This window comes from Muntiacus reevesi, chromosome 18 (genome assembly GCF_963930625.1).
Source record: "Muntiacus reevesi chromosome 18, mMunRee1.1, whole genome shotgun sequence".
Lineage (NCBI taxonomy): Eukaryota > Metazoa > Chordata > Mammalia > Artiodactyla > Cervidae > Muntiacus > Muntiacus reevesi.
The window spans coordinates 33319990-33338637 of NC_089266.1; the positions used below are offsets into that span (position 1 = coordinate 33319990).

Consider the following 18648-nt stretch of genomic DNA (forward strand, 5'->3'; position numbering starts at 1 on the left):
TTGGGGCTTTTCACTGACGACCTAGGCCATCAAGAAGGTAAGAAGCGAAACTGAAGGCTGGCCTGCCTGCACATTCAGCTTATATGCGTCCTCGGCTGGAATACTTGGTGAACTTGAACCCTCACAGTTTAGATTCCCGTCCTGAAAGTCATCCCGCGGTGAGGAGGTTGTCTGGATGTTTATCTTCCCACTAGACCTTGAGCTTCCTGAGGTCTTTCGACTATGTCTTTCAATTCTGATTCCTAGCAAATGATGGACTTTGAATGAGATTTATTTGAGAGGCAGCTGAAGTCCTGTGGGTGATGGTTTTCTTTCTTTTCTTTTCTATTATAGCTGATTTACAATATTGTGTTAGTTTCTGGTGTACAGAAAAGTGATTCCACTTTATATGTATATGTGTGTGTGTATATATATATTCTCTTTCATATTCTTTTCAATTATGTTAATTACAGGATTTTGAATATAGTTCCCTGTACTGTTCAGTAGGACATTATTTATCTGTTTTACATGTAATCGATTGTATCTTAGATGGGGGTTTTCTGAGTCTTCAGACTTTTTAACGACTTGTCAGTCTGGAAACATAAAAATCTGAGTATGGCTAGAAAGTTTATTACATTATGAATGACATAGATAGAGATCACTTGGGTTTGTTTCTCATAGTTTACAATATTCTAATGTCTAGGGTCATTAAAAAAAAAAGGCCACCTGTCGCATCAGTAAATTTCTTAGTTAAGGTTAGTAGCTTGTAGCCACAGGCTACCCAGCCACCATCATCCATTTTGCAAAGGGGCATGCGCGTGCGCGCACACACGCAGGAATATTACTCAACCAGAAACAGGAGTGAAGTGCTGATACATACTACTCTGTGGATGAACCTTGAAGCATTACATTAAGGGAAAGAAGCCAGACCCCAAAGACCACGTATATGAAATGTCTAGAAGAGTCAATTATATGGAGACAGACAGCAGATTAGCGGTTGCCATGGGTTTAGGAGGAAGCTGGGGGGGTCTTGCTTAGTGGGTATGAGGTTTCTTTCTGGGGTGATGAAAAGGTTCTGGAATAAGATAGTGGCAGTGGTTGTAGGACTTTGTGAATGTAAGTCATGCCAATGAATATACATGTTAAAATGGTAACTTATTATGTTATGTGTAATTTACCACAATTAAAAAAAAAAAGAAAACCATGAAAAATAAGGAGTAATTTCTCTAGGATCCTGTGGTGTCAAGCAGCACAGGCAATTTGGGAAGGCTGAAGGTTTCCTGGTTTTATATAAAATGATGGGTTATTAAACTAAGGTAAGTTGGGGGCATATTTGACTCTTGAAGCTGCTCACAAGGAGAGATGTTTCTGTGTCCCTCCTTGTCAATTATAAAACCAGCAAAAGACAGAACATTGGATCCAACTCAACAAGACCATTTCTGTGGCGTCACTAGTGCCTTTCAGCGCGTTAGAAGCTCCAGGGAGCCTGCTTACTTCCCTGCCTCCTGATTTCTGAGTTTGTTTTATTTTTTGTGAATTCCTGGATTTGGAGGCCTGTGAAATCCACCCTTAGACCCGCACTAGCTAGAAACACCCTCCCCTGCCCCCACTATTGAGTATGTGATAAAGTTTTGAGTTTTGTAAGGAGCGGTGACCAAGTGCGGCCAGTGTTAGTGGTTTGTGGTCGTCTCTTGCTAAACTTTTTCTTCCTGTGGTACCTCTCACAAGTTCTTCGTTTTCCATGACATGCTGAGGTTGAGGTTCAAGAGGATGGATGGGCAGACTGGCAAGATGTGTGCTCCTGGGGTGATGCACGCTCGAGTCAAGGAGAGAGAGAGATGGGGGAGGGCAGAGTAGAGTGAGAGGTGGTAGAAACGAAATTTAAGAGATGGGAGAGGAAACCTAGGGAAGAGTGGTTTTGAAAGGTCAAGAAGAGAGGTCCCCTGTGCTCCCCTATGGAATCTGCTTCCTGACTGTGATTCCTTTTCTTGGTCTTCACAGTGGAGGGCTTCCCTGGTGGCTCAGACGGGCCACTTGCCCGCAATGCGGGAGACCCAGGTTTGATCCCTGGGTTGGGAAGATCCCCTGGAGAAGGGCATGGCCACCCACTCCAGTATTCTTGCCTGGAGAATTCCATGGACAGAGGAGCCTGGAGGGCTACAGTCCAAGGTGTCAAGAGTCGGACACGAGTGAGCAACTAGCACTAAGTAATACTGGAGGAAACATGCAGAGTCGGACACAACTAACACTAACAAACAGTGGAAGAAACAGCAGCTGTTTCTTGATTCCCCAAATCATTTATAAATGTGAAAAATATGGCTGTTTGGATGAGGCATGGCAGATGGCTAGGTCTGTAGCAGAAAGCTAGGAGAGACCCATGCCTCAAAATATTGCTTCTTCCCACTTTCTAAGAAATCCTTTATTTAGTTGTACCATCATTTAGAGAGCCGTGTAGGCCAGATGTCATAGATCCAAGCACCAGGAAGGTGAAGAACCTGAGAGCTGCAGACCAGACATGTAACATTTGGGCGTGCTGGGTACCCCCAGGAGCTAGAGCACATGTGCCCACCTGGATGGCATGCCTGCCTTTCAGCCCCTAGAACTGGGGGACCTGCGTGCCCAAGTCAGCTGCCACCTTCTCTCTCTCTCTCTCTCTCTTTTCAAGAGAAGTCTGATTTTACGTGGAATTGGCCAATTTTTAAAACTCTGCCCAGGTCAAAACATAACTGTAGACCAGACCTGGCTCCCTTGCTGCTGAATTATGACCAGTGATTTAAGTCCACAAATTACTAATATTATCAGATACAGAGAGTGGATATAGTGAGGGGCATACATATGGTGGGGAGGGGGCGGTGAGGGGAGGTCAAAGTGTTTGTTACTCACCTTTCAGAATAACATAATTTGATTTGGAAAACTCACCAGGGAATCATCCATGTTAGGGAAGTTAGTGCTTTGATGGAGAAATAATTTTGTACCCTGGGTGGAGGAGGATTGGTGGGATGGACAGGCCTGGATGTGGTCGGATGCTATGTACCATGACAGGTCCAGGGGTGGTAGCATGGGATCTCAGGGTGTCTGGGTGCTGGGTGAAGGAGGACCAGAGCACAGAAAGAAAGAAAAAAGTTTAGTTTCAAAGACAGACTGTCCAACTTCTGCATTTTACCCAGAACCCCCTCATCATTCAGATCCCTGCTCTCCTATCCCACAGGTCAAATGGGAAACACCCACTTTGCTTAAAGGTGAAACCTATGCAGAAATGCAAGGATGAGTCCTATACCTGTGTGACACAAATCCTGGAATGTGAACAGGTTGCTCATGTATGTTTATCTGCTCCTTAAAAGAAAAAAAAATTTTTTTAAGGAACCTGGGTGAACATTAACTTCATTTTGTAATAAGTAGCACTAATGGTGATATTGTTCAAAAAAGAACCCAAACCAAGATGAAACAGGAGTGGAAGCCTGGTTCCCCCAGCACAGCAGTGAGCAGAGCAAGAAGCCAGTAGAGAGGCCAGGAGCTGGCAGATGGGGGGCCTGGGAGGCGGGAGTGGGGAGGGTCTCGGGGTGAGTGAGAATCTGTGATTCGCGTGCTTATCTGTTCCCAGGCAGGAACCACACTTCACCCTCCCCACCCCTGGTCTGACATCCATCACCACGAGGCCCGCCTCCCCTGATCTGAAGGCAGAATTTATGCTTAAGTTCCGAAAACGTGGAAAGGGCATGGAAAGGGGGATGATGCACGCATGGGAGCCAGTTGTGAAATGATAAATCACAGCCTCTTAAGGTCTAGGATTATTTTTGGCATCTTTCACTTATGGATTCTTTATAGGAGGGGCTTTGAGAAATAGGAATACAGCTTGAAAATGTGTAGAATTTTGTTGGGTTTTTTTTTCCCTCAAAACACACAAAAAATTACAGTGATAAATTTGGCCGTTTAAATAGTCGAAGCTTCGTCATGGTCTCATCGAGGCTGTTTTGCACCCAGCAGTTGGAGGACAGCTGTCATGGACCCCTTTCATCTGATTTTACCATCTCCGAGTAAACTGAGATAAACTCTAGTGGTAAAAACCTAGAGTGGTTGGGAATCTCCAAGCGAACAATTTGGTTTGGTTTCGGAGGCTGCGTGTGGAAGAATCAAGTCTCCAGTTTCCTTGAGACGGAGCAGAAACATTTCACAGTCAGTGCTGTGGATTGTCCCCAGGCCTCCGATCTCCTTTCTCAGAAATCGCCTCCGCCGCTCTGTCCCAGAGGTCCTGGCCATGCCGTGCCTCCCGTGTGTGGCTCTTATCCACGCATCTCTCTCTCGACCACCCTGTCATTTCTTGGCACTTCTCACGTCTCCTACCACACTCATCATTTACAACCTCCCACCCACCACCTCAGAGCACCCCCAAGACACACACATGTACTGAGGTACACTTGACACCAAAACAAACAGCCAGCCTCTCTCCCGTATTTGTTTCTTTCATCGCTGCTCTTCAGCGACTCCAGCGGACAGTAGCTTTCTTACTTGACCCTTTGCTCTTTCTCCAGGGCTGTCTGTCCCCCAAGCCACAGCCTTTCTCGTGTGCTCTGTCTCTCCCTCGTCGTCATCACCACTGGCCTCCAGGCCGAGCTGCTGCCACTGTACCTTCGTGCAGGGCCGCCAGCGTCCCTGCCTCTGGTCTCAGCTCTCTCCCGTGCATCTCGATCGCTCTGAGACACCACTCTCATTTTGCCCGGTGCTTTCCGGAGCTCCAGCCTGCCTGGCCGTCTTCAGCTCTGGTCCCTGGACCCTCTGCAGTCTGTCTGCCCTTCCTGTTCCCCTATGGGGACCTTCCACTCCAGCCAAGCCAGTTACCTCCCCTCCTCTAAGCCTTGCTTGTCCGTTTCTTCCTCTGCACATTTGCTCGCAGTGGTGGCCTTCCCTCGGGTGCTGTTCTCCCTCCAAGCATCTTCCTCCAGCTCCACTTAGGAGTTAAGTACTCTCATTCCCCTCTAGGGCACGCAGGTATTTTTACTCTTCAATTTATGACCATAGTGAATCTAAGTCTCTCTTGGGGAGGAGCCGGGCCTTCCTCTGTGTGGCCACCACAGGCTGGTGCAGAAGCGAGTGCCCTGGGCTGCGGGGGCGTTGAATCCAACCCTCTTCTTGGAGAGCTCGGCCCCAGGTGAGCCTTGAGGTAGCCAGCTGGGTCCACCTTGATTTTTTTTTCCCCAAGGAAAGCCAGAAGCTTCCATTTCCCTGTGAAATTGCTTAATTAACATTTTTTTCATATTATACTTAAAGGTGGTAACTCCCAGGAGAACACAGTTCCTTAAAATGACAATTGAAAGACTATTTCATTTGCATCTTGGATATGAAATAGCAGTACATTCTGTGTACCAATACAAAATGCAGTTAACAACGCTGCTTTTCGGGATGGCTTCTGGATCTGTAAAAGTAGATTTTTCTGGGAAGTCAGGAATTGAAGGCTCATTCAGTGAACCTGAGATTGAAATGGTAGGATAATCTGGCAGTGATCAACTGTTTACAGACAAATTTAGTAATATAACATCTCTGTTAGTTAATGTAACCTGATGACTCTAAGAGCCCCAGGTTATTTTCACTTTTATGAAAATATTCCAGTGAAATAAATTTTTACATGGAATTTTTTCAGATTGACGTTAAAGGGGGCCGGTCTGTTGAGCGGGGTTATTTGGTGCAGAGGGTGCCTGTGTGCTGGGGAGGATGCCGGCCCTTTCCAGGTTAGACAAGTGAGAGAAGGGCCTCTCTTCTCTCATGCTCATCCCATGGGCAGGGATGAACCAGCCGCCCCCTCTCACAGGCTGAGAAGACACAAGCAGGCAGCCTTGGCAGGTGTGTGAATTCCCACACAGGTGCCGATTCCAGATGAACTGTGGTTTATTGCCCCCCCCACCCTGGGCTCCTGTGACATAGTCGTCTGTCATCTGCCCATCCCATTTTTATTGAGTCTCTTCAGCCATGCCAAGGATCCCGAGATATATGGGCTGTAATCCCGCCTGCAAGTTGCTTCAAGTCTGGTGGGATAGAGAGAAAGAACCCTCATAACCACAGTAGTACCAGAGATGGGGTGATGAGTGTTTCTCAGTTCCTGAACGACCAGCTTAAAAAGTTAATAGTAACAAGAGGAAGCAGTTTGCTTTCAAAGCCGCGTAATCTCTCTTATATTCCTCACGTCACCTCTGTGGGGAACTTTGATTCCAGTCTTGTCTCTCTCTCTCTTTTTTAAATTTTTATTGGTGTATGGTTGTTTTACAATGCTATGTTAGTTTATGGTGTACAGCAAAGTGAATCAGCTATATGTGTGTACATTATAAATCTCCCCTCTTTTTTGGATTTCCTTCCCATTCAAGTCACCACAGAGCATTGAGTAGACTTCCCTGTGTTAAGAGACTCTGTTCTTAACTAGTTACTTATTTTATACACTTCTTGTTGTTTAGTCGCTAACATGTGTCCAACTCTTTGCAACCCCATGGACTGCAGCACTCCAGGCTCTTCTGTCCTTCATTATCTCCCGGAATTTGCTCAGACCCATGTTCAGTGAGTCAATGATGCCATCCAACCATCTCAACAGTAGTGTCAATCCTAATCCAGCCCACCCCCTCTTTCCCCCTTGGTGTCTATACGTGTGTTCTCTAGATCTGTGTCTCTATTTTTGCTTTGCAAATGGGTTCATCTGTACCACTTTTCCAGATTCCACACATATGCATTAATATATAATATTTGTTTTTCTCTTGCTGAGGTGCTTCACTTTTATGTGACAGTCTCTGGGTCAGTCCGTATCTCTGCCAATAGTAAAATTTCATTTCTCTTAATGAATGAATAATACTCTGTTCCAGTCTTGTCTCTCATATCCATGAGGAGAGAACCCAGACACCTTCCTGGCTCCTGGGAGAAAAGCCGTTTCTGAGTACTGACCAATAGGATGGGTACGAATCAGGAAGGAGGGGGAGTACCTTTCTACTGTATATAATTAAGTTATGGTAAGTTTTCTTGGTTTCTTTATGGAAGCATCTTGATTTGTTATTTAATTGTGGACGAGCAGACAAAGGAGGTGAAGACACCTCGTTTGCTCACCCTCTTGAGTTGTGGTGTACCGAGGTTGCACGCAGAGGTACAATGTCAGGTGCTTGGATCCCTGGGGTGACAGCAGTCTTGGACCCCGATTCTCACTCCCGATGTCCTAAAGTAGGTGGTCCTTGGGAGCTGTCCTTTGAAAAGCTTGGGTTCACAAGTAGGAGAGCGAAAATGGCAGACAAGACAGAACTGCAGAAACAGGCTGTGATGAGGCCCCTCTGGGTGTCCGTCCACAGTGCTGTAGAAGGTGAGCGTGGGGAGAGAGCTCATGTCCAGCCTCAGTGCCGGGAAGGCATTTGAGTTAGTGCAGACTAGATGGGCAGGACACGGATGATTGGCACTGGGTTAAGAAACTTCAGGCTGAGGGAGTGGAGAGGAGTGGATGGAGCACAAGCGGAGAGAACAGTGGGTCTTCAAGGGAATCTGATCAAGTCTCTCCCCAGCTTATGATCTTTCAGGGGATAAAGTCCAGAGCCCAGAGCGTGGTTTCGTAGCCTAGCAAATCTAGCCCCTGACCTTCCGGCATACTGCCCCACAACATGCATACATGCAGTATACACACACACACACACACTCTCTCTCTCTCCCCCACTCACACACATACACACACGCATACTTGCTCGATACACTGCCCCCCAGCATGCACACGTGCAATGTACACACACACTCTCTCTCTCTCACACACACACACACACACACACTTGCTTGATACACTGCCCCCAGCATGCTCACGTGCAGTGTACACACACACACTCTCTCACTCTCTCTCCCCACAGAACACAAGCTGCTTTCTGTTCTTCATTCCCCTCTGCTGGCTTTCTAGGCCTTCAGCATTCAGTGTGGATAGGACATCCCCCAGAGCAGTTCATACGTGGCCCCTGGGAAGCTCATCAAAATGCAGATCATGATTCTGAGGATCTGGAGTAGGGCTCTAGCTTCTGCATGTCTGACTCACTCCCATAAAGTGTGGACACTGCTGCTCCAAGGACCACCCACCGAGCAGGAACAATCTAGAACAGCAGTTCCAGACAAATCAGAGAGTTTTTTTTTTTTTAATTCCTGTTGCCTGGATTCCCCTTCCCTCCAAATTCTGATTTCATCGCTCTGGAATACAGAACATTGGGATTTTAAAGTTTTCCAAGTGATTCTGATGTTCAGGTTGAGAACCTGGGCGACTAAAGTCTTCCCTGACTCCCCAGGTCTGGGCTGTGATGGACACCCACAGGGCACTGGGCCTCAGCCTCATGCCCACCATGTCCCTCTCCGAGGGGGCGTCTCTTCTGTGCTCTGGGGAACCGCGCAAGGTTCCCAGGATGTACAATAGACCTGGTCCCTGGGCTCAGAGAATCTATAGTATAGAAGGAGAACCATCACTCAGCATAGTGCTTGGGTGGGGGGTGTGGGGGAGGACACAGGCGCAAGGCTTAGTAGGTGTTTATTGAATGAATGAAGAAGCAGGGAAGGGAAGGAAGAATGGAAAGAAGGATGGTGGGGGATGGGGTGCCTGATTTAAAGTAGACATTTCATTATTCTGGATCCATCTCCCCGCCTCCCCGTTTCTAGCCATGACCTTGTAGGAATGAGTGGAAATGAATAAACAAGTGATTCTGAAGGGGATAAACCTTGACAAGCAAGTATTACCATATATCCCATTTCTCCCTCACGCTGTTTGCACCAGGTATGGTCAATACACTTAAAGCAGTGTTCTTCCTACTTCCTGATGCGGCAGTGTTGGGCCTGTAAGTCTGTGAAGTTATGTTCGACAGCTGGGTCTTTAACATCTCTTTGGTGAACACTTCCTAACGGAAAGGGTTTTAACCCTGGTTTGCACTCAGCCTTCCCATCTCTGCAACGTGCTGAATGCTCTAGTGAAAAAGTCAGAAGGGTTTTGAAATGCTAATGCACAGCTGTTGACAGGTATGAATCCCCATCAGCCTGGAATGTCACACCTGTTCAAAGTAATTGAGCATCCTTGAGGATCATCTCCTTTAAAACCTAGAAATGTGACACCAGGTTGCTTCCAGCTGAGAGAGAAAACTTCCCCCAGACTTCAGCAGCAATTTTGTCTCCTAAATTAAAAAAGAAATAATCACAGGATTCCCCCCACCAACAATGTTTCTGTATAGCTTTAGGCATGTGTGTCCAGGGTGTGTGTGTGTGTAAGACACATCAGTTGAGTGCCTCCTCTCTCATGCTAAGTCACTTCAGTTGTGTTCGACTCTGCTACCCCATGAACTGTAGCCCACCAGGCTCCTCTGTCCATGGGATTCTCCAGGCAAGAACACTGGAGTGGGTTGCTAGTTAATCTTAATAATTTATTTTTTTAAACTCTTCAGGCACGTTTAGCTCATTTACTAATATATCACTTTAAAAAATGCTTATTGAAGGTTTCTTCTGATTTTAAATATAATAGATTTCCTGTAGCAAAATAGAGAATACTAAGCACAAAAGAACGCACCACCCGTAATCAATATTAACATTTTGGTTATGTCTTTCTAGTCTTTTCTCTGTGCATACGTGTAATATGTCTATATGCATTACTTTTTAAAAACCATTTGGGATGATATTTTATATGCCACACAACTTGCTTTCTACTTCCTGGAGTCTGAAAGGTTTCTCTGTCTTTACAGAGTTCCCAAAACAATGACTCTGATGACTGTATAACTTTTTCAAAAACTGTGTATTATTATCTTTTTACATGACCTCTTGCTTTAAGCAAGAGTAAGAATTTCTAGCATTTATATTATTATATATTATCCTATTTATATTGTATTTATTATAAGATATATTTGGAATTTGGGAACCACAGGAAACAAATCTTTCTTTTTTTTTTTGGTTGCAAGGCACGTGGAATCATAGTTTCCTGACCAGGGGTCATCGAACCCATGCCCAGAAGTGCAGAATCTTAATCACTGAGTCTTTAAGGAAGTCCAAGGAAACAAACTCTCATATTCGTTTTCAGTGGAGAAATACCACACTTGAGGAAGATTTGCAGGTCATTCCTTTGGGGAGTGGCAGCTGAAAGCTTTTTAAAGATATTGTGTATTTTCCCAAAGGCAGGCAAAAATTATCACCACCTCGTTTGGCAAGTGCATCTTGGGTTCTGGGTGCCATGCTGGATGAGACAGGATAGTACAGTAGCCCTGGCCTCAGGGAGCTTATGTGGCAGTTGGAGGGGTGAAGAAGACAGTAAATAGTCAACAGGCACATACATGTCATAACTACCAGGTGTGGCAGTCTAGATAGCCAGAAGGCCCTCTGGATCTAATGGCTCTGAAAAAGCATGCAGTTCTGCATTACTTGGGGCTCCCCTGGTAACTCAGCTGGTAAAGAATCCGCGCAATGCAGGAGACCCAGGTTCGACTCCTGGGTTGGGAAGATCCCCTGGAGAAGGGGTAGGCTACCCAATCCAGTATTTTGGCCTGGAGAATTCCATGGACTGTATAGTCCATGGGGTCACAAAGAGTCAGACACCACTGAGCGACTTTTTTTTCTGCATTACTTATTTTATTCATATCACTAAGATTGTCACCAGAGAGAGAGTGACTTGGATAACACAAGCACGTTTAGCTATTATAATTACAGCAGACAAATGAAATCCAATACCATTAGCGCCATGAATGTGTCATAAGCCAGTCTCCAGTTCCTCATCCATGTGGGCTCAGTGATATATCACTGAAGATACAGAAGGAGAAGCTAGAAGAGCTAGTGGAAGACAGCTGCAATTTTTGTTGTTCCCTTCTGTGAGCCTCATTCCCCTTCCGTCGTGGGGATGCTGGTGAAGGTCACCAAAGCCAGCACCTCGAGCTGACGATGGATGACCAGTCCTCGTTGTCCGTCGGTGCTTTGGATGAAGGAAAGATGATGCAGTTTCTGATTCTCAGTCACCCTCCCTGACTCCAGCCCAACCCGCATTCTAGTTCACCCTGTCCCCATTATGAAGCAGAAAAGACTGCCTAAGGCCTGGTTTATTTACCTAATAAACTGGCTCTTGTATGGCCTGGGAAATGCTAAAATTTTTCAGCCAAGAAATCCTAGTAACAAGCAAACAGAGGTCCAGCAGTCAGGTTTCTGAAGAAACAACAAAATGAAGGTCAGCTAATATGGCCATTATTCCCCTTCCTGGTGGCCATGACAGCGCTGGGGTTTATTTGAAGATCCCAGACTTCGGATCCTTGCTCGCATTGTTCGCTGCCCAAGTATTTCAGGCTGTGCCAACAGCTTCAGATATTAATGTATTCGAGAGATCAGTGAATGAAGAATTCCTCTGCACTTTTTTTCCCCCTTTTTAATTTTTTTTCTCCCTTTGCCATACACTTTGTTTGTAGTGTTCTTTGTCTGCCAGACGTTGCCGGGCATTTCTAATGAGGAAGCAAAGAATTGCAGAAGGAAAAAGGCAAGGGGCGGGGGGCAGTGTAGGGAGAAGAAAACAGGCGAGGAACACAGGGCGTGTTTAGCACTTTAACCGTAAGGTGACGTTTTTACAAGCTAGTCAGGTGCACGGGACACGCTGGGGACCGCAGAGTCCAGGATGCTGATGCAGAGAGCACGGTTCTCTGGGAACGGCCAACTCATTGCTTAGCTTCTCGCCGCAATAAACGCACTTTTATTTTTGAGCACCATTTTCCCTGCAGGACAGCCGGCCTCGATGCTGCTCTAAGTGTTCATCTTAGCTTGCGTGATTGCAGCCACCTCACTAACCCACCCTGGGCGGCCGCTACAAGGGGAAAAAATTAAAGCATTTCCTACTCCTGGTAACGTACTGCTGCAGGATAATTGGTGGCTGGTTGTGAAGAACATTAGCACTGCAAAACCCAGAAAGGTCTGTCTGAGAGCCGGTTGCTGGGGCTAGGCAAAGTGGGGAGGGCTCTGAAAATCACATTTCTGCAAGGGCAATGAGCTAGTAATTAATTTTTTAGCATCACTCGATCCTCGGACTCGTCCTTCCGTGCTGTACGCACAGGGGGCTGGTTTTGCAGACTGTCCTTTGATACCACATGGAAATGTTAATGAGACGAAACCAGCTAAAGGGCTCTTTAGACAGCAGTGCTCTGGGGGGAAGGCCGAATGAAATGCAGACCCTCCGAAGGCTTCTCCTTCGCACAAGAAGTCCCTTTGTTTCCCGTCTTATAAACCAGAGGCATGTCTGAAATTGCACGGAAAGTGAGAGGGACTGGAGAGTGGGCGCCCGGGGCTCCGCTTTCTATATTTTTTAAAAGGGAAGGGGGAAACGATTCTCTGGTTATTCGTGCCTGAGTTTGGTAGGCAAGCGCAGGGTGTTTTTGAAGTTCCGAAGGAAGGTTCTCTGAAGATGCGAGGGGGATCTGTCTTTCACTTGGACTTAATTAAGAAACTTGCTGGCTTTGTCTGTAGGGGGCCCATTACGTGCAAGCTGCAGCCCCCTCTGAATAGGGGCTCAGCCTGGAAAGTGTATACATTCCACACCGCCTTTGTGTCGTGTTGCCAAACTGGAGGCAGAGGCGAGTGGGGACGGGGCTCTGCCAGAGGCCATCCCGTGCTGCCCCCAGCCCCAAACAGAGCCGCCGCCAGTGCATGGGTGTCCCTTGGGGGCCTGGATCGAGTGGGCCTTTTACAGGATAAATCTCGTAAACACACAGGTGGTTGGGAGTCGGAGTCCTGCTTTGGAGCCCCAATCACCGACTGGAGAATGGACCCAGGAGGCACTCAGCGTCCTGGGAACGACCGTTTGGTCTCTAAACCCGGGGTGGCGGGAGCCCAGCTTCGGGCACTGTCTCCGCCGCTTCCCCTTCACCACCCCCACACCCACCCCCTGAAAGCCCAGGGAGAAAGTTTGCCTGGTCACTGTTCTCGTAACCTTGAGAATAATTTCCCCCTGGTGGGCTACTGTGGCCTACCCTATTTAGAACAAAGTTGCTGAATGCTGGAGGATAAAGAACAGTGGGAAGGCTGTGAGCAGTGGTTAATCAGCTAATTCGCATTTCAAAAGACACTAATAAGAGGTGATCAATTCAAATAAAGCCCCGGGTATGAGTACTTTCCTCACCCTGCAAAGCCTGCGGAGAGCGGCTCTCAGCCCCTCCTACTTCTCCCCCCCTGCCCGGCTCCTCCCTTCCCCTTTGATGCTGTCGGGACCTCCCAGGGTACCTGCGCCTCCCAGGGTACCGAGCCCGGCAGACCTTCACCTTCCTCAGGACTGAGACCAGCTGCTCCCAGCAGCCCCGGCCCTGGCCCTTGTTTGCCTGGACTCTCTGTTCCCCTACTCCACCCACCCCCACACCTGATCAGCTTGACGAGCAAGTGTCAATCTCTTCTCTCCCAAATGTGTGGTAACTGTCTCTGTCTCTCCAGCTCTGGGACATCTGACAGCCACTGGTCACCTCTGTCCATTGCCCCTGGCTTGGCTGTGATGGGAGGAACCCTCCTCGTTAGTCTGGCATTAAGAGTCCTGCCCCCAGGACCCCCTTGTGACGGCCTGAGTGCTCTGATGGGCCTCGAAGTGGCCTCACGACATCTCTGTCCCCACCACCTCTCTGCCCCTCCTCCACGCCTGCTGTCCACAGTCGGGTGGGCCGCGTCTCGAGCTTTTCCAGCAGGACTCCTCATAATTGGGTCTTTCTGCAGTTCCAGGCTAATGGGCCTGTCCTGGAACTAGTGTCACTCACCCAGTGCCTGGAAAATCACCCCGCATGCCAAGTGGCACTGTAGAAATATAAAGCCGTAAATGCCAGCAATCAAGTGATTTTGTTCCAGCCAGGAGTTCAGTTCAAGTGTTGGGAAATGAGCTTGTCAGAGCTTTCTTTCCGCCTCCTCTCCCAACCCTTGGTAAAAAGTAAAATGTTGTCACCATTGATAGAACACCCCTATAAAAGGGAGTGGGAGGAGGGTGGAGTCCTGGCGCATCCTTGACCCGGATGCAGAAGCCACCTCACCATGTTCGACACCTCTGCCTTTTTCTGCGGCCCTGCTGTATGTGAAGCGTCTTTTGAGTGTGGTCCTTGGTGTTCAGAATCCCAGAGCACTTCAGCCCCACCATGCCCCAGAACTCCCATCAGGAATTCCACTGCCAGCTTAATTACATACTCTGAATGAAAGACATCTCATCTTCTGGCCGCGAGCAACATGGAATGTCCCTGAACTCTGTTCCTGACAACCTGACGACAGTTGGGGATGTCCTCGAAAGCCCCAAGCTGACCGCTGACCTGGAGGGGAGAGGAGATGGCCAGTCTGCAGGTCTGTCACCAACGGTAAAGGCCTTCTGCTTAGTGTACCCTCTGGCTATCAGAAGCATCTTTATCTGCGTCTTACTTTGACCCTGAATCATCCTGGAAGGAGTCCCACTTTCAGAAGGAGTATGGACCGCGTGACCTGCCAGGTCCGCTTCCACATGGGCAGGCACCAGCACTCCAGTCACCACCAGGGGCTCGTGGCCCAGCAGGCTCTTCCTTGGGATGCAGGACTCCTTTGCTGTCTGTCAGCTGAAGGAGAATCAGGCTCCGTAACACAGTCCAGCTTTATATCAGAACAGGCTCTTGGCTATGAACAGAAAGCATCCCTGATGACTGACGTACAGAAGAAAGGTGTTAGTGGATATGTGGTTTGAAAAATCACTCACGGAGAAGGTTGGAGAATCAAACTAGAACATGGGGAGAAACCACAGGTGGCTGGATCATCCCCACAACCCCATCACAGACCCATCTTGTAGGAGATCTCATTGCCATGACTGCTGGATGCTCCCCGGACCCCCCATCCGCTAACCCCACTGGTGCTGACCAGCAGAGGCTGTAGCCAGCAGGGGGCTGCCTCTGATGTCCCTAGAGAACCACTGTTGTCTGGCTGTGTGCTGACGCTTGTGGGGAGGCAGGGGGCTGCCAGTGTTTAGCCCTTCTGGCCCTGCCTCCTAACTAAGACTCATATAGCTAAGAATTCCTCCCTTGTTAAAGGAAAGAAAAAAAGGGGGGGGGGGGTTCAGATGCTGAGCAGCTGAGAAACTAACTTGTGTCCACTTCAGGCCTGCAGCTCACATGGGAAAAAAGCGTTAGTTGCGTCCGATTCTTTTGCAGCCCCATGGATCGAGAAGCCTGGTGGGTGACAGCCGTGGACTGTAGCCAGCCAGGCTCCTCTGTCCATGTGTTTCTCTGGGCAAGAATACTGGAGTGGGTAGCATTCCCTTCTCCAGGGGATCTTCCTGACCCAGGGATCAGACCCGTCTCCTGCATTGCAGGTGGATTCTTTACCATCTGAGCCACCAGGGAAGCCCACACGAGAGTTATTTGCCAAAGATGGACGTCTTCTCCAAGACTGGTCTCATTGAGCCACGGAGCGTTACCCAAGATGAACTATGTAATTTTGTGAGGTCCAGTGAGAAATGAAAATGCAGGGCCCCTTGTTTAGACGTTATTAAGACTATCACGATGGTGACAGCATAGGACTTCTAAGCATGGGACCCTGTGTCACTGCTCAGGGGGCTTTTCCGGAACAGGTCTATTGGCTTTTCATTGGGTCTTGGGGCCCTTGTCAGGTCTTGTAAGTGGATTCCAGTAGGTCAGTGTTATTTCACTGTTTCCTGCCCACAACTTGAGGTGTGATTACGATTTCCCCCATTTTACAGATAGGGCAGATGGGGCTGGAAACGGTGGAGCTGTGTATTCCAAGCTACGTCTTCTGACCCCCAAGTTCCCCTTTGTCTACACCATGTCACACCACGTACCAGGAGCTTAGAGAGCAAGAGCTGTGTGATGCTCCCTGGAAGGTTTGCTTATGGGGCATCGTCTCCAGAACTGTTAATGTTGTGGGAAAAAGACTCCACCTGCAATGCGTGAGACCTGGGTTCAAACCCTGGGTTGGGAAGATCCCCTGGAGGGAGGGCATGGCAGCCCACTCCAGTATTCTTGCCAGGAGAATCCCATGGACAGAGGAGCCTGGTGGGCTACAGTCCATGGGGCTCACAAAGAGTCAGACACGACTGAGCACACAAGTGTGTATGTGTGTGTGTGCGATTGGTGCCCTCGGACCTTGAGCAAGTCATTTACTCAACTTCCCAGGGCTTCAGTTTTCTCGTCTATGAAAATCCTTGGCCTTCTGTCATAAGGTAGGGTTGACGCCTCTCTGCCCTGCTCACCCGGCAGGCACATCTCATTCTTGTGATCAGCGCACACTCTGGGGCCCACATGCATTCCCACTCTTCCAGCTCCGCTTCTGCCACTTGTTCTGGCCTTCAATGTCCCCCTTGGGTTCATCCCCTTGAATGTCCAGCTTGCACCACCTGCTAGCTTCTACCCATACCACCCCAACACCCCTTCTGTCCACAAAATGTTCCTATAAGCTTCCTGTGTTCACAGTCCTAATGACCAGGGTATCTTCCTGCTTCCTCCACCTTCTCCTTCTCTCTGGTGTTTGTGTGTGTGTCCTTTCCCCCTCCTGGTTCCCAGAGAGCCCACCTCTGGGGTGGGTGGTGCCTTCTACAGAGCCGGGTCTATTAATCCCACCTGGCTTATTGATGTCTCTGGACTGTCTGATGTCTCTCGACTAACTCTCCTTTTCTGTTTTTTTCCTACCCTTTTCTCAATTTCTCTTGACACTGTATGAGATTAAGCCTTTTTTTTAAAAAATAAAATTTATTACATTTATAAAATACAAGATTATTTGACATATTTTTAATTTAAAAACCATAGCTCTCAAACAAAATATAGCTTTCTTTAAAAAGCTATTATTATGAATTTGTTTTTATTGCTATGTAGTCTTTAACTGATTATTTTTCCCCTTAAAGATTTTTTTTTTTTTTCATTTTAAACCCAGGGAAGGAGAAATTTCCAAAGGTTATTAGTTCATTAGCTGTTAGAAGGAATAATTGATCTGTCAACTCAAAGGATTTATAAGGATTTGGCTCACAGGATTCATGAAAGCAGTGGCATACGTTTAAGTTCTGCCTCAAAGAAAACATTTCAGAAGGGGCTTCCCTTACTTTCCTGGAGATAAAAATTAGCATCTCTGTAGTGATGAAAAGTCCCCCAATTTTTTTTTTTTAAGAGCTTCTCAATCTTACAGTGCTACAGCTGCGGCATGTGCACCTATACCTGAGATAATTGGATGTGTATTTCAACCTCAAGGATGGGTTATAAATAAATATTATAAAGTTTGGAGTTTCTTCTACTGTTGTTTTTTTTTAACCCCTATTAAAAGGAATGGAACACAACTAACATTTTCAACCTCAAATGGGGTTTTGCTTTTTGGTTTTTTTTTTTTTTTTTTTTTAAGCAAATGCACCCAGATTGGGTTTGGCTCACAAAGGAGAGCCTGAGTGCAGAGTTAACAGACCCATCATTAGCCACCCCTGCCCTCTCCAATGGCCTGTCCATTCCCCTGCGCACAATATGGGCGAAGGCCGTAAACAAGGGATCCCAGAGTGCTCCGGACAGGAAACATACAATGGAGTGGGATAAATTTCTTTAGCATAAATAGCAGTCTCCAAGGGTGACTGGTGTGAATGGATTCCCGCTGTGAGGGTCTCTGTGCCTACAGAGGAGATCTGTGGCTTTAAGAGCTATGGTCCCACCCCCTGGGCTGTGGAAGTGCTCAGCCTCCCCCGCTGGGCTTGGTCCGAAGGCCCCCTGTGGGCCTCCTCTTTCCTTTCAAGCTGTGAGTCCTAAGGAACTCCGTGACAGCTCCTCTTTCATTCTGCTGTGCAAATCCTTGAGCTGTTCCGAGTGCTTTCAAAAGGGAAATATAGGACATTTTACTTATTCTGTCCGGCAGGAGCATTGGAAGCCTGGTAAGACCCAGGATTATTCCGGCAGTAGCATTGGAAGCCTGGTAGACCCAGGATTATTCCAGCAGTAAGCCTGGCAGAGATCTTCCTCTTTGCGATGACTCGAAATTCCCTAAGATGACCACTAACCCAGTTTATACCTCCTACCTCCGTTACATCATGCCCCGTGGGCTGCCATCTGTCCAAAGACGTGCTTCCTGCTGGCCAGTGTCTGGATACCCAGACAGAAACTATACCAGTAGAATTGGGTGCATCCAGGGGTACATGTCAAAGGTTAATTTCTTCAGAGCCATGAGCCAAAATATTCAGGTTCTAGAGTAAATCATTACTTGAGAAGAATTAAACAGTGCATGTCCGTGGCTCAAAACAAAACAGTGCCCTGATTTATCCATCCCGATCATGATCCCAAGAGTCAATCACTTTGAACCGTTTTTGCTTGTCCTTCTTCAAGTGATTCCTTGCATATTAACACATCATTTTTTATTTCTGAACTTTAGACATTACCTGTTGACTTCCTGGTCTGATACCTCGGGTTTCACTCACTGGGTACTTGGCCCCTTTGTTTTTTAGATGGTGGTTTTTATTCCTCTGTGTATTACTATTGTAACTAACAGTAAAACTTAAATGTCTATTTCCAGTTCCACTGGTGGTACACAGCATATTTGCCTCACTTTTTTTCCCAACCTCTTCTCATCTCACAGCCCTTCCCTTGTGTCAGGTGTTGATCATTTGCATTCTATTTTGACCACGATTAAGATTTCTAAGCTGTGGTATTAGGTTGTTTCCAAGTTCAAAGCCAATAAATAGCTTTTAGATTATTGTATCTGTGTGAATGCTATGCACTG

At 47.4% G+C, this 18648-nt stretch overlaps 1 protein-coding gene across 1 annotated transcript in view; it reads left to right on the forward strand.

The window, feature by feature from the left end:
- The window catches only part of STX8 (syntaxin 8), a 198109-nt gene that overhangs the window by 128145 nt on the left and 51316 nt on the right, over positions 1-18648 (forward strand). The window lies entirely within an intron of this gene.